Genomic DNA, 12,754 nt, shown 5'->3' with positions numbered 1-12,754 from the left:
GATTCTCAAACCCATCTCGAAGCTTTCAAATCCATAGCTCAATCTTTTAAGCATCGCGAACCTCATCAAGAGAAGGTAGATCTTACTTTACACCTTATGGACACTGAATGTCAAGTATAGCATCTGCCGATAGCATAGAATCCTTGTCTAAAAAATCCATAGATGCTGAAATAATAGGCTTATAAAAAACATGAGAAGATAGAGAAAAAGGAAGAAGAGCTCAAGAAAGGGTATTAGCATCAGCTATATAACTCCCCAGACGATGAATAACATCAAAATTATATATCTGAAGCTCTAAAGGCTATTGAGCAATACGACCAACTAGGTTCTTCCACTTCAATAATGAAATAACAACAATATAATCACCTTTTAGTAACGTCTGAGAACCATGTAGATATGCATAAAGTTTCTCAAAACCCCAGACTACTGCTAAACACTCCTCTGTTGTGGAGTACTTCACCTTCACTAGTTATAATATACGGCTTATATATAAATGGGATGGTGTTGACTAAGCACACTCAGACTTTCTTGCATTAACACACCTTCAACACCAATATCAAAATCATTCATGCACAAAATGAAAGGTTGAGTTTAGTTAGGATATGCCAAAACCAAAGGACTCATCAATACCTCTTTGAGATCCACGAACACCCACTCACAATCCAGAGACTAGATGAAAAATAATGTTAATGACTTCAGAAATGCTCACAACAGTGCAGTGCAATCAGAAAGATATCCACAAGACAACCAAGATACTACACCTTGCCCATGAAGTGCTGCATATCATTCACACACTTCAGAGGAGGGAACTTTAGAACATCCACAAGTTTGTTAAGGTCACTTTATAAACCCTCACGAGAAATACAATACCCAAGATAAGTCGTGTTCTTGAACCCAAATATGCACTTCAACCGCTTCAGTTTTAAACTAACGTCCTGTAGCCGATCCAATACTTTACAAACATCATAGACGTATTCCTCCCACATCCCCTCTGAGTGGATTAAAATATCATTAATGAAGTCAGTAGTCATTGCAAAGAACCTCATCCATCATCTACTAAAAAGTTGTTAGAGCATTATTCTAACCAAATGGCATCACTAAGAACTCATACAAACCAAACAGTATACAAAAATAGTCTTAAGAATATCTTCTTCAGTCACTAATACTTACTAGTACTTAGAAGAAAAATCTAGCTTGGTGAACTAACACTTCTCCTCAGACAATCCAAGAAATCAGTAGTATGAGGAAGAGGATACATATTCGGGATTATCATTTCATTTAATAGATAATAGTCAATGTAAAAATGAATATTCCCATTAAGCTTAATCACAAGATGAGGTTCACATGCCCAAAGACTCCGTGACTTTTGAATAACACCCTTTTCCAACATTTCCTTGATGTTTGCATGTAAAATTTTAATCTCTTTAGGTGACTTATGACAAATAAGAACCTTGATTGGACAAGCATCCCTAGTTGGAATTGGATGACGTGTGGCAATTTTAACCCTAAATGATAGGTCAAATTCAAAGAGATCGGCATACTCCTTCATGAGCTAGTCAACCATTGCAACACAAAGGCTGTCAGAGGGATTGGAAAAGGGAAGAGTGGAAAAAGATAGAAATATAAGAGGAAGTAGTAGAGCGACAAAAATAATAGAAGCAAAAATAGAAACATAAGGACAAAGAAGTATAGAAGTGAGAGGAATGGATGAAATATAAATATAAGACAAGGGGAAGAAGCATTAAAGTCAGGCTTAGCATAATTGCATTACATTCAATCCATACCAAGGATAAAGTCAAAAGTTTGACTTAGCACCACTTGCAATGATTGCAACCCAAGCTCAAGATCACCCACATACACAACTATGTTTGCCTTATCCCGTGCACATGCATGTGTACAATTGTTGCCTTAAAGAATGAAAACTAATTCCTCCTCACGACACAAGTGTAGATGGCAACGTATGGCAATAGATTGAGCAATAGAAGATAAACTTGAACTTGTATCAACAATCACAGAGAGAATAATAAGAAATCTTTTGTTTTAAGAATGAGTTTGGCAAGTAAATATTAGATGAACTGATGCCGAGTGAACCCCTTGATAATACTCCCAAAAAATAGATTGAGGGGTCACTAACTTATTCACCCATAGTCCCTCTATTACTTGCATGATTCCTCATTTTCCAAATGTATCTTAGTGCCCAGATTATCCACTATAGCAACACCAACAAGACATTATTGATGCCAAGGTCTCCACCCAGGAAATGGAGGCTGCCAACCTGAAAAATGCCGACAATGCCAATAAGTCTGACCAATTTCATCACATGCCTAGCAATGAACATCACAGCCATGACCACATCTTCGCCCTTGTTGTCGTGAATGTGACTTCGGGTATCGAAAGATACTTGTCAGCTAGTCCTTACGGACACTCTTTCTTTACTGCCATGACGGCAGGAGGTCGGTACAGTTGGATCCCTTTAGTAGCCCTTCTTGTGCTAGTGGAGTTAACTGGGCATTTCAAGTGTACTTAGACCGGACGAGCATAAGGACGGAATTCCTACGTGCTATTAACTAAGCATACTTAGCTCAGTAAGGAGTTCCCGTCTTGTTTTGTCTTGCACTTGCTAGTGACAAGAACCCTCGCATGTTGAGACTAGTCTCTTAATATCGCTAGATGATAGCTTACCATGTTTACCAAACACCCTCGCTATCATGCCCTTAGTGTTGGTCTCATTTCGGTCCCATATGTTATTTATGGAAAGTGTCTAGATTCGCTCATTTGGCATATCTACAGAATGTAAAAATTGGCCTAAACACAATGGTGTTCGTCCCGTGTCCAAATTCTCAATCTAAAGACATTCCATATTTGGTAAGTTTCGACCTTATCCTAGAGACTAACTCCTGGTACTAAGGGAGGCTTGGGGTGAAAGCCCAAAGCATGTGTCCCTCAAGGGGGGGGGGGGGGGGGGGGGGGGGGCTGTGGGGGGTTCCAAATGTATAGTAGGGATAGTGGTTGGAATGCATGTTCGACCACCTGAGACATTAGTTTGGCTCCCACTGGGCTGTGTCGCTCCTTGTTCTATGTCTGGCTTGGGTCTAAGCCCAAGCTCCACGCTGCTATAGTCGGTGGAGTACCCTAATCCTCGCGTTAGGCCACCGGTATGCCAAAATTGTGCCAGACTCTGTCTGACACCATTTTGCATGCAGGTGCTGGATACAGGGAGCTGGTGCTCGTGGATTGTACCGGACCCTCGTTCGTAGCGCAACGGGCTTGGAGTTTGGCTCCAAATTCAGGTGCGCTACATTTGGTATCAGAGGAATTATCTCAGCAATTTCTATCCAACTTTTATCGAATTTTCTGACTCAAGTTGCAGATGCAGAGACTTTTCTAGTAAATTCGAAGCGACCTGTATAGAATTAGTTGGATTGCACCATTCGGTAAGAACGTTGTTTGCATGTTCAGTTACTGATAGAGGCCTGTATGTAGATAGCAGGATGGTGAAGAGGAACCGTGCTGATGACGCTGAAACCTCTAGACAGGCAAATCAAGAAGAGGAAACTCCTGCTAGAGATGCTGTGGAAGAGGCAAAGGCTGAGTCAGAAGAGGAAGAGCCAGACGCTGCGGCGCTGCAGCGTACAGCTCGGGAAGTCGAGATCGAGAATTTGCGAAGGGAGATTCGCAAATTGAAGAAGGAGAACAAGAAGAGGAAGAAAGAAGCTGAGGCAGCTAAACCAGCTAAGCCTAAGCAACCAGACTCCTCCTCAAGTTCTGAGGACGATGAAATTCTGCAGCCACCCCTGGTTGCACGAGTTTCAAAGTTCAAGCCTCCGAAACCACCCAATTTCAGAGGCATGCGGGACTATCAAGTTTTGGAGGACTGGGTTTACGATATGGAAAACTATTTCATAGCAGCAGACGTAGATGATCGTACGAAAGTTGCGTGCGCACAATCCTTTCTAGGTCGATCCAAAGAAGGTGTATCCTTAGCATACAGTTTGTGTTCGCGCAACTTCTGAAACACCAGCTCCAAGTGTTTCAAATGATCCTCCAACATTTCACTAAAGACTAGAACATCATCGATATATAGGACAACAAATGCATCCAAATAATCTCCGAATATTCTATCCATCATAGTGCTGAATGTTGCCGGAGCATTGCATAACCTGAACGGCATGACAAGGAACTCATAAGATCCGTACTGAGTTTTAAAGGCTGTCTTCTCCACATCCTGATCCGCCACCCGTATTTGATGATACCCGGACCGCAAATCAAGTCACGTAAAATACTTGGCCTTTAAGAGTTGGTCAAACAAGTCATCAATGCGAGGCAAAGGATAACTATTCTTGACCAATAATGGAGTAGGACATGGGGCTCATGTAGGTAGAAGAAACACCTACATGAACCCCAGCAGCCAACCATGGAGTAGAGGAGTACATGAAATCCTGTCAAAGACCGCCCACAGTGCTTTATCATTCTCCAATGCCATTTAAATGTTCCAAACCTTTCGTTCCTTTGTTTTCAATCTAGGTAGTGAAACGAACAAGAAAGTGAACCCTAGGCCAACATCCCAACCCTTAAGGTGTTACGGCCTTAAATCCCACAGGCCATGGAATATTCTCGGAATATTCCTGTGGTTTGTTGGAGATGCTAGATAGCCGAGAACTCTTGCTTGAATTTCAATGGAGTAAACATGAATGATCTCGTGAGAAGATTTGTAGTTAGAAACAGAATTTTTTTCCAAGACTTTTGGATCCACTTTCCAAAACTTTAGCAAGCTTTTGCAATAACTGGGTGCTCTCCATTCTCAGATAAAATTCTCTGACAATCTTTGCCAACCTCACAGCGTTTTGGACTTCCACCTTCTTCTGGAAAACTTTGATTTTCCTGTGAGGATATCACACAGAAAAATAAGAGACAATGGCTTGAAATACCAGAAACTTACATCAAATCCTCATCTTGAAAAGTTTTCTGAGCTCATAGCTGAGATCCTTATCCAACAAGATGTTTGACATTACAATAGAAAATTGTGGGATTGAGTTGTCTTCAAGATATGAGAACCACAGATATTACCTAGAACTAGGAATTTTCTTGGTGGGACGGCCATCCATGAATACCTCTTAGTCTATAGGCAATGATTCCGCTGGGCACATATGTATAAATAAAAATGGAGAGGTTGCAACCCTAAACCCTAAACCCTTTTCTTTCTGCAAGTTTGAAAGCACTGAGGTGAACCAATTTGCTATGTTTAAATTTGATATTCGTAAAACAAATAATTTTCAGCTTTTACTACATAGTTCCAAGTCTTTTAGATTATTAAACCGTCTCATTACGTCGTCCTTCACATTGCTTCCTTTTTCTGCGAGTATATTTTGTAAACTTTCAATGTTGCCTCGAGCTGCTATCAATTTCAGTAAGTCTTGTTTCATTTTGTCTAAAACATTTGTCACCCTTCTCTTCTGTATTCTTGCTTGTCTAATGACAAAAGGTGATTTTTCTTCCTAGAGATAATGTTGTTGTACCTCAATGCAGTTTGAAGAGCTCCCACTTGGGCATGTGTAAAGGTTCCACATATCCGATTCTGCTGACACGTCAAGTGAGTATGAATGCATCTTTGTAGTCATTTACCTCAGGAGGATTTTCTTCAACCATGAGCTTATTGTCTGCATTTTCTTCTTGAGCAGCCTCAAGAGTTGTCTGAAGACGCAGACACTTGTTCTCCATTTCTTGCAATTGTCTCTGAACAATTACATTAACAGCTGCCGCCAACTTTTGGATCAATACTCGTTCTCTTGTGGACACTACAAGGACTACAACAGTACAATGAAAACTTCAAGAGAATGTTACCTTGTGTATCAACTATTGTTGGTGAGCTTTCGCAATCAGGAATTTGGTGAACTTTCACACTTGCCTTTTCTTCCATAGTTTTTAATTCTAACTCGAGATTGTAATATCTGTCTGTCAAAACCTGAAATATCAGTCGTACCATTTTGTCCAGATCATTATTATACCTTGACTTTTTCTGTGAGTGCCTCATTCTCAATTTTGGAACGCTGCAGGTTTACACTAGTTTCTTCATGTAAACTTCGAAGGTGATCGAACATGAATTCTTTCAACTTTGCATCGTTAAGAGCATCCATTTCTTTTATAGACATGTCGCGTTGAGTCGCATTATGCCTGAAAACGCATGAGAGATGAACCAATGGATGTGGTAATTCTTACTTTAAATTAAGTTCTTCGTAAGCAGCCTGTAGCTCTTGTACCGCCGTTTGAGATTTCTGGAGTTGAGCCAAAACGACATCTCTCACTTCACGCAAGGCCCTGTAGTATATTTTGTCACGGAATTCAGGCATAGCTACTATTAAGTGTTACTGAGACTCGCGACTAGCCATTTCTACTGTTTCTTTTTGAACCGTTTTGACATCACATTGTGCTTGATCTTGTATCCTTCGTAACTCATTCTGCCCAAAAAGTGCAAAGCTAATACAAATGTGTTTGCTCTTTGAGGACTTACCTGAAAGCGTTGTTCTTGAACAGCAGTTGATTCCTGAGTGTCTTGAATGATACGCTCGTATAGCTCATGCTTGGAACGTTTTAATTCCTTTATCTTCTGTCGTTGCTGCTCGATTTCAAGCTCGAGTTGTATCACCTGGTCTTCTTTCAGTTTAAGCTCTCGGATTAAGTATTCCTGCGCTTTAAACCTGAGTGAGATATGCCTGGGCATGGCTTGCTAAAACATGCATATTCTATTAGAAAAACCTAAGTCTCCAAGAACTTCTACCTTGTCCATTTTGAGGAGCGCAAATGAGTGATCTTTCTCTTTGTTGGCTTCTAAAGCATGTTCTCTTTGTTCTTTTAAGGTTGCTGCAGCATGTTCCGCCTTAAGTTTTTGCTGTTCTATTTCGACATGTCGTTCTTTAATATTCTCGAGTTCCTCTTTGATCTGGAATTGCAAACATCAACACTACTATAACGACATCATTTTAAACCTCATCATAGAGAAATGCTTTAGCAGATAATACTTGATTCTTCATGTGAGTCTCTTTTGAGTCCGATTCAATTTTTTCAGCTCTAGAAGCAATTGTTTCAACTCTTTTGTCCATTTCCCCCATTTCTAGCAAATGAGAAGCAGTTAATCGCTGCACATCTCTTTGTAGCTTTTCAATTTCATCATTCGCTCTTGTCAAAGTCTCCCTGAAATGTTTTCGAAGTCTCAGTTTTAAAATTCGTAAATGATTTTGCGACCTTGAAATGTCACGTTCATGGAGCAGTAATTTTTCTTTTTCATAGAAACTTTTCATTTTCTCAAAATTCATTATCAAAATATGATCTCTTATAGTTTTTCTTTCCTCGGAGATCACTTTAAGTTCAGCATATCTGAAGTGTTTCCATGAGAAAGTGTGTAACAGTGAGTGCTACCTCTTACTGAGTTTCTGTGAGGTTAAGATCACAAATGATATTTTTGAGCGATTTAAGTTGCTCTTCCAATGCCGGCATTTCACATTCAATCTGTTAAATGAAAGATAAATTGAATAATGTAAAAGCTAGGACCTACTATACTTTGCCGTTGTTTCAGCTCGGCTACTTCAATGCCAGCTTGTTTTTCTAACTGTTGTATCTGATCTTCATATCTGTCACAAGATTAGCATCCTGTAGCATTTTGGACTCTTACTGTTTTAAATGGTACTCGTGTTCGGAGTTCTCTCTATTTTTTTCTTCACTTAACAGTTCAACTTGAATTTCAAGAGTAGCAACACGAGCTCTACTTTCACCAAGCTGCTTAACAAGCTTTGTAATCTCGTCTTGAAACAATCTCGCTAGCATAAACGTGGCAACGGTTTAGATACAAGCAAAATTCAAAAATGTCACATACTCCCATCACTGTCCAGATCATCCGCTGAAGTGAGCGGCACTGAGCTTTGAGGACTGCCCCGCTCACTTATTCCACCCTAAAATAGACAGGTTAAAAGATTTCTGTAGGAAATGTATCTTACTGTAAGATGAGACCGTGTTGTCTCTTCAAGCACATCATTGACGCCCGGCTGAACAGGATGCATGGAAAATTTATCTAAGACTATTTGAGCATGGCATTTGTAATCCTCTCGAGCAAACGAGTTTTCTGGGGCCTCTGCTTCCTTTTCATGAGAATGCATGCTTTTTTGAAGGCCGTGAAGTAGCCTCTCGATGCGTATGGTAACTCCCATAGTCAAGACAAAGGTAGCCCTTTTTAGGGATTTTAGTAAAGGAGATGCTAGAGTTTGACGGAGATGGTAGTAAAGATGTCCCTTTCTTTTCTAGGATCTTGATTTTGAAATCTGCACTGTGGGGTATAAATGTTTACTTCATTCGCAGAATTTTCATTAAAAACATATACTCAAAATAACAGAGTACATTATCTGCAACAAACTGGGAAGAGGCTAGATATATTTTTCTTTTTTGTACTCTGTTGTATGGCTTGCCTTATACTATTGCTATAATTCTCCTTTTGATATTGTGTTGAAACTTCTAAAGTCCATGACGTATTTATAGATGTTTATTGGGTAGGAAACTGTTCAAGTTGTCTGTGGATGCCAATGGCCATCCTGCAAATATCTGCCTTTTATGTCACTCACTATTTCAGAGAAACTGAGAGACAGTCTACTTCGTGATTGAGTTGAACGAACTCAAGTTGGTTGTTTTTTTCTGTTCGTGGGACTGAAACACCGCAGTATCTTCTCACAGATAGCCTGGGACGTGAATGCATCCTTGCCGACAATGATTTTCAGGGATTGTTCATGTAAGTAGTGCTCTCGCTCTCATTTCCTACAAGTTTGATACTCTACACAGGTCGGGTGACACAGCAAAGCATGAAATTTCGTCGTCAAATCCTCATTATGACCATGCTGGTGTGGTGGCCGCAGCCAGAGAGCTTGCCTTCGAGCTAGACAGCCCCGAAGATAATCCCAAGCTTTCATGTTTTGAAAGATTAAAAAGCTTGCTCTTTGCTCATGTTGTTTTCATTTCTTTAGCAGGTAGCTCTGGATCATTGAAAAAAATTGGTTTTTTTAACTTCCATACTTCGTCCCAGTGGGAAGTGTGAAGGCTTTTCTCTCATATTTACTGGGCACTTCCTGGGTGGATCGATTGCTGCTATGATAGGAATGATGGTTTGTATGCATAAGTTTTTCCTCTCTTGTTTTTCAATCTCTTTCTCTTTCTCAAGTAGCTATGCACTTACAAACTTACACACTTACAGATATGTCTGTAAGTGGGATTACACTTACTTACAACTTACACACTTGCTAAATGGGATTGGAAATTCAGAAGAACAAAGTTCCTAATTGAAGAGTTGACTTCAGAATAGAAGGCATATGAGGCCAAGTATGGAAGAGTCTATGTATGATCATAGCTTGATCACTTATTTTGTCAAGTGAGATAATTTGGAAGGTAGGAACAGTAAGATTCCTAAATTGTGACTGTAGTAGTGTATATATGAAAGAGAAGCTTGTTAGCCTGGGTATAAGCTTGGTGCATCGGCATGGGGACTCACACTAAACATCATGTGTGATGTTGTCCATATATGCATATGTGGAGGTTGGGTTAGAGTCCCAACCATTTAGTGTTAGTAGGGCATTAGGGTGTGGTGATGGTCTAGAATATGAAGACACTCATTTTTCAGTGGTCATGGAATCTCAATAAGAAAGCTAGATTAGGCATACTACCAAGTGGGGGATGCCCTAGAGTTGTGGTCCATGGTTAGTGTGCTTGATATGGAAACTCAATACATCTAATTTGAATACTTCAATATAAGTGGTGTCAGGAGTGGGTGAATGGGATGGGGACACCCAATCTCAGTTGCCATATACCCTTAGCCAGAAGAGCTGGCTTGGGCACACTGCTAAGTGTGGGGGATTTTTTCAGGATCATGGTCAATAACTCAAAGGTTGGATAGTTCTAGTACATATTGATAAATTTGATGAGGTGTCTATATGGGATCTTATGAGGTGATCTTATGGCTAATCAAGGACAAGCTCCTTGCTAAGTTAAGGAATAGAGTTCTTAACTCAAAGTAGTGATTTGAACAAATCGTAATGAAATGACTTAGTTATGGTGTTTAAGTGGGAAAAATATCTAATGTGAAATGATCTGTTACAATATAATGGTATTATGAGTCCAAGAAAGTAGTAATCTTTAAAGAATGACCCATAGGAGAATCATGAAATTGGGCTGTGGATAGTTTCTACAATAGAAAATGATGGTAAGACTTACTGGGGGTGAACACCCTTAGACTTTGCAAACTAGAGTCTTTGCTATCAAACAAAAAGGATACCCCAAGGATAGAGGTAGTGATCCCATATTGTTTGGTGAAATAATTAAAGGATATGTGTAAAAGACTAGTGGCAAAAAATGGGCCTAAAAAATATTAGAATGAATCCAAATAATAAATTAGGTGAGAGACCACAAAAGGGTGGGTGCTAATGGATATATGGGAAAAGTATTAAGTTTCAAAAGGATGGAATTCCCAAGTGCTCTAATTTAATGAAAGATAGAGTGGCAATGTAGTTAAATGATAGGGTCAGGAGTAGCTCTAACATAAATTATGGATAAGTGGAATATAATACCTAGATTGGCACGAGATAAAAGAGAGGATGATAGTGTCCTCAAGTGAAGAACTCCCTAGGATGAGAAAAGTAGAGTTCACAAAACAAAGATATACATAAGGATTGCTCTTTAGAAACCTAACATTGACTTTTCATATCAATTTCCTAGGTGTATTCAACACCTTCTTATGTTGATATGGTTCAAGAATTGTCCAAAATGAGTTGTAAGATTGAGATACAAAAGGTGCCTCTAGTAAGCTTAGCGGGATCTAAACCAGCAAAGTGAGATAACCATCACAAATGATTCAATGAGTCTCTAAGCTGGAAGGTCCATACTCCTTAGAGGATATGAAAGACATTGTGAGCCTTCGGTGTAAACTATTGATGAATAATGGCTTGGTGCAAAAGATTAAATGGTAATCCATGATAGGGTTACTTTAAAAAATATATTATCATTCAATAACATCAAACTTAGTCTATGGGTGGTGGATTTCTAAGAAACAAATCCCTAAAGTTTAAAAGTGAGCCAAAGGTGATTTGTATACTAGTGGCCAAGGTGGAAGTCCAACAAGCATAACACATTTAGACTAAAAGCTCCAACTCGGGAAGTCAAGAGTGAAAGTGGAACTCCTAAAGAAGTTCTTGAGAAATGAGCATAAAGCAATTAGTGAAAGAGTTTAGTTTAATAAATTAGTTTACTCTTTTACAATTAGTAAAAGAGTCTCAAGAAAAGGGATAAACCCTAAGGGATTCTAGGATAAAAGAATGACTAAGTGTTATGATATGTGAAAGTGTCAAGATTGGGCCCAAAATGGATTCAAGATGGTGTCTAAGATTGGGTCTGAAATGGATTCAAGATGGTGTCTAAGACGGGTCTGAAATGGAGTTTGAGATGGAGTCCAAGATGCATTTCAAGATGGAGTCTAAGATGGAGTCCAAAACTAGGTCCAAGATGGGTTTGAGATTGGGTCCGAGATCGAGTCCAAGACCAAATTCAAGATTGAGTCCAGAACCTTACTCTAGCCACATGGCTGGGGAACCCTAGTGGCAAAAGGTGGGGAGAGTACTTACAAGGCTTACATTGGGTGAAGTGTTTTGAAATGTCATCCTAAAGTCCCTAATGGTGGAAAGGAAGAGGAGTGGTTACATGGTAAGGAAGTCCCAAAGGTTAGTGGCACTTAGTGAAGGCTTTCAGGCCCTAACTAAATGGTGGTTTTGGCAAGCATTACTGTGGATATAGAGGGATTTGGTGGGGATCGAAGAAAGGATATTAAGGGATGGTGTTCCTTTATATCTTGGGGCATTCTGAAAAGGCTAAGGAGTCGCCATACCACTCATGATGGATGGTCTAGTTTTGGAAAGACAGGATCGTATTGGACTACTAATAAAATAGTGAGAATATATATAACCTTAGAGTAAAACTATGGGATGTTGGTGGTACCTTTGGGTGTCTAAGGTGGGACTTGGATAGATGGAGAACTTGGACTAAATACAAAATTGGTGTGGCTTTAAATTCACTTTTGAGGGCTTAGCAAATACCTCAAATTGGGATGAGGATCTATAGAAGTTGTGAATAAGACTTCTCAAAGTGGTCAAAGGTGTGGTAAAGTGACTAAAGTAGAATGAAAAATTTAGTTGCTTATAATCATGATGTATATCCAATTCCTCCACCATTTCTAATAAAATATACTACTTTGATACCAATGGAACAAATAAAAAGCAAACCCTAGGCTATTATGATCTGGTAGACAAAGATCTTGTCTTCCTAGACCATGCTATACCACCTCTTGAGGTTCCTCACCACTCAACCACCCCCGAATTACCTCAAAAGCTTCATTGCCACCGCTGCATTATAAGCCCTAAGGTCAGTTAAGTCCCTTACCCTAACATGCCTTAATATACCTTTGAGCCTCCCTTTGACCCATATTGACCACATGATCAAAATTGGTGTCTAATAATTCTTCCCCCCCAACAAAGTCCTTGTCATAAGGATGAATTGTACTGGTGATCACACTTTCTCAGGAACCTTGCTCAAGGTCCTAGTCCATCTTCCATAGCCATATACATCAAGGAGGCATTACACCTTTCACTCTAAGATAGTATACCTTTCAACTAGCTGACATACAATACTAAATAAATTCTCACCCCAGTTGGCAGTTGCACCTGATAAGCTACTTTAC

The sequence above is a fragment of the Selaginella moellendorffii genome, unplaced genomic scaffold, assembly GCF_000143415.4.
Source record: "Selaginella moellendorffii unplaced genomic scaffold, v1.0 SELMOscaffold_111, whole genome shotgun sequence".
Taxonomy (NCBI): domain Eukaryota; kingdom Viridiplantae; phylum Streptophyta; class Lycopodiopsida; order Selaginellales; family Selaginellaceae; genus Selaginella; species Selaginella moellendorffii.
Note: the sequence above shows the minus strand (reverse complement) of the source record.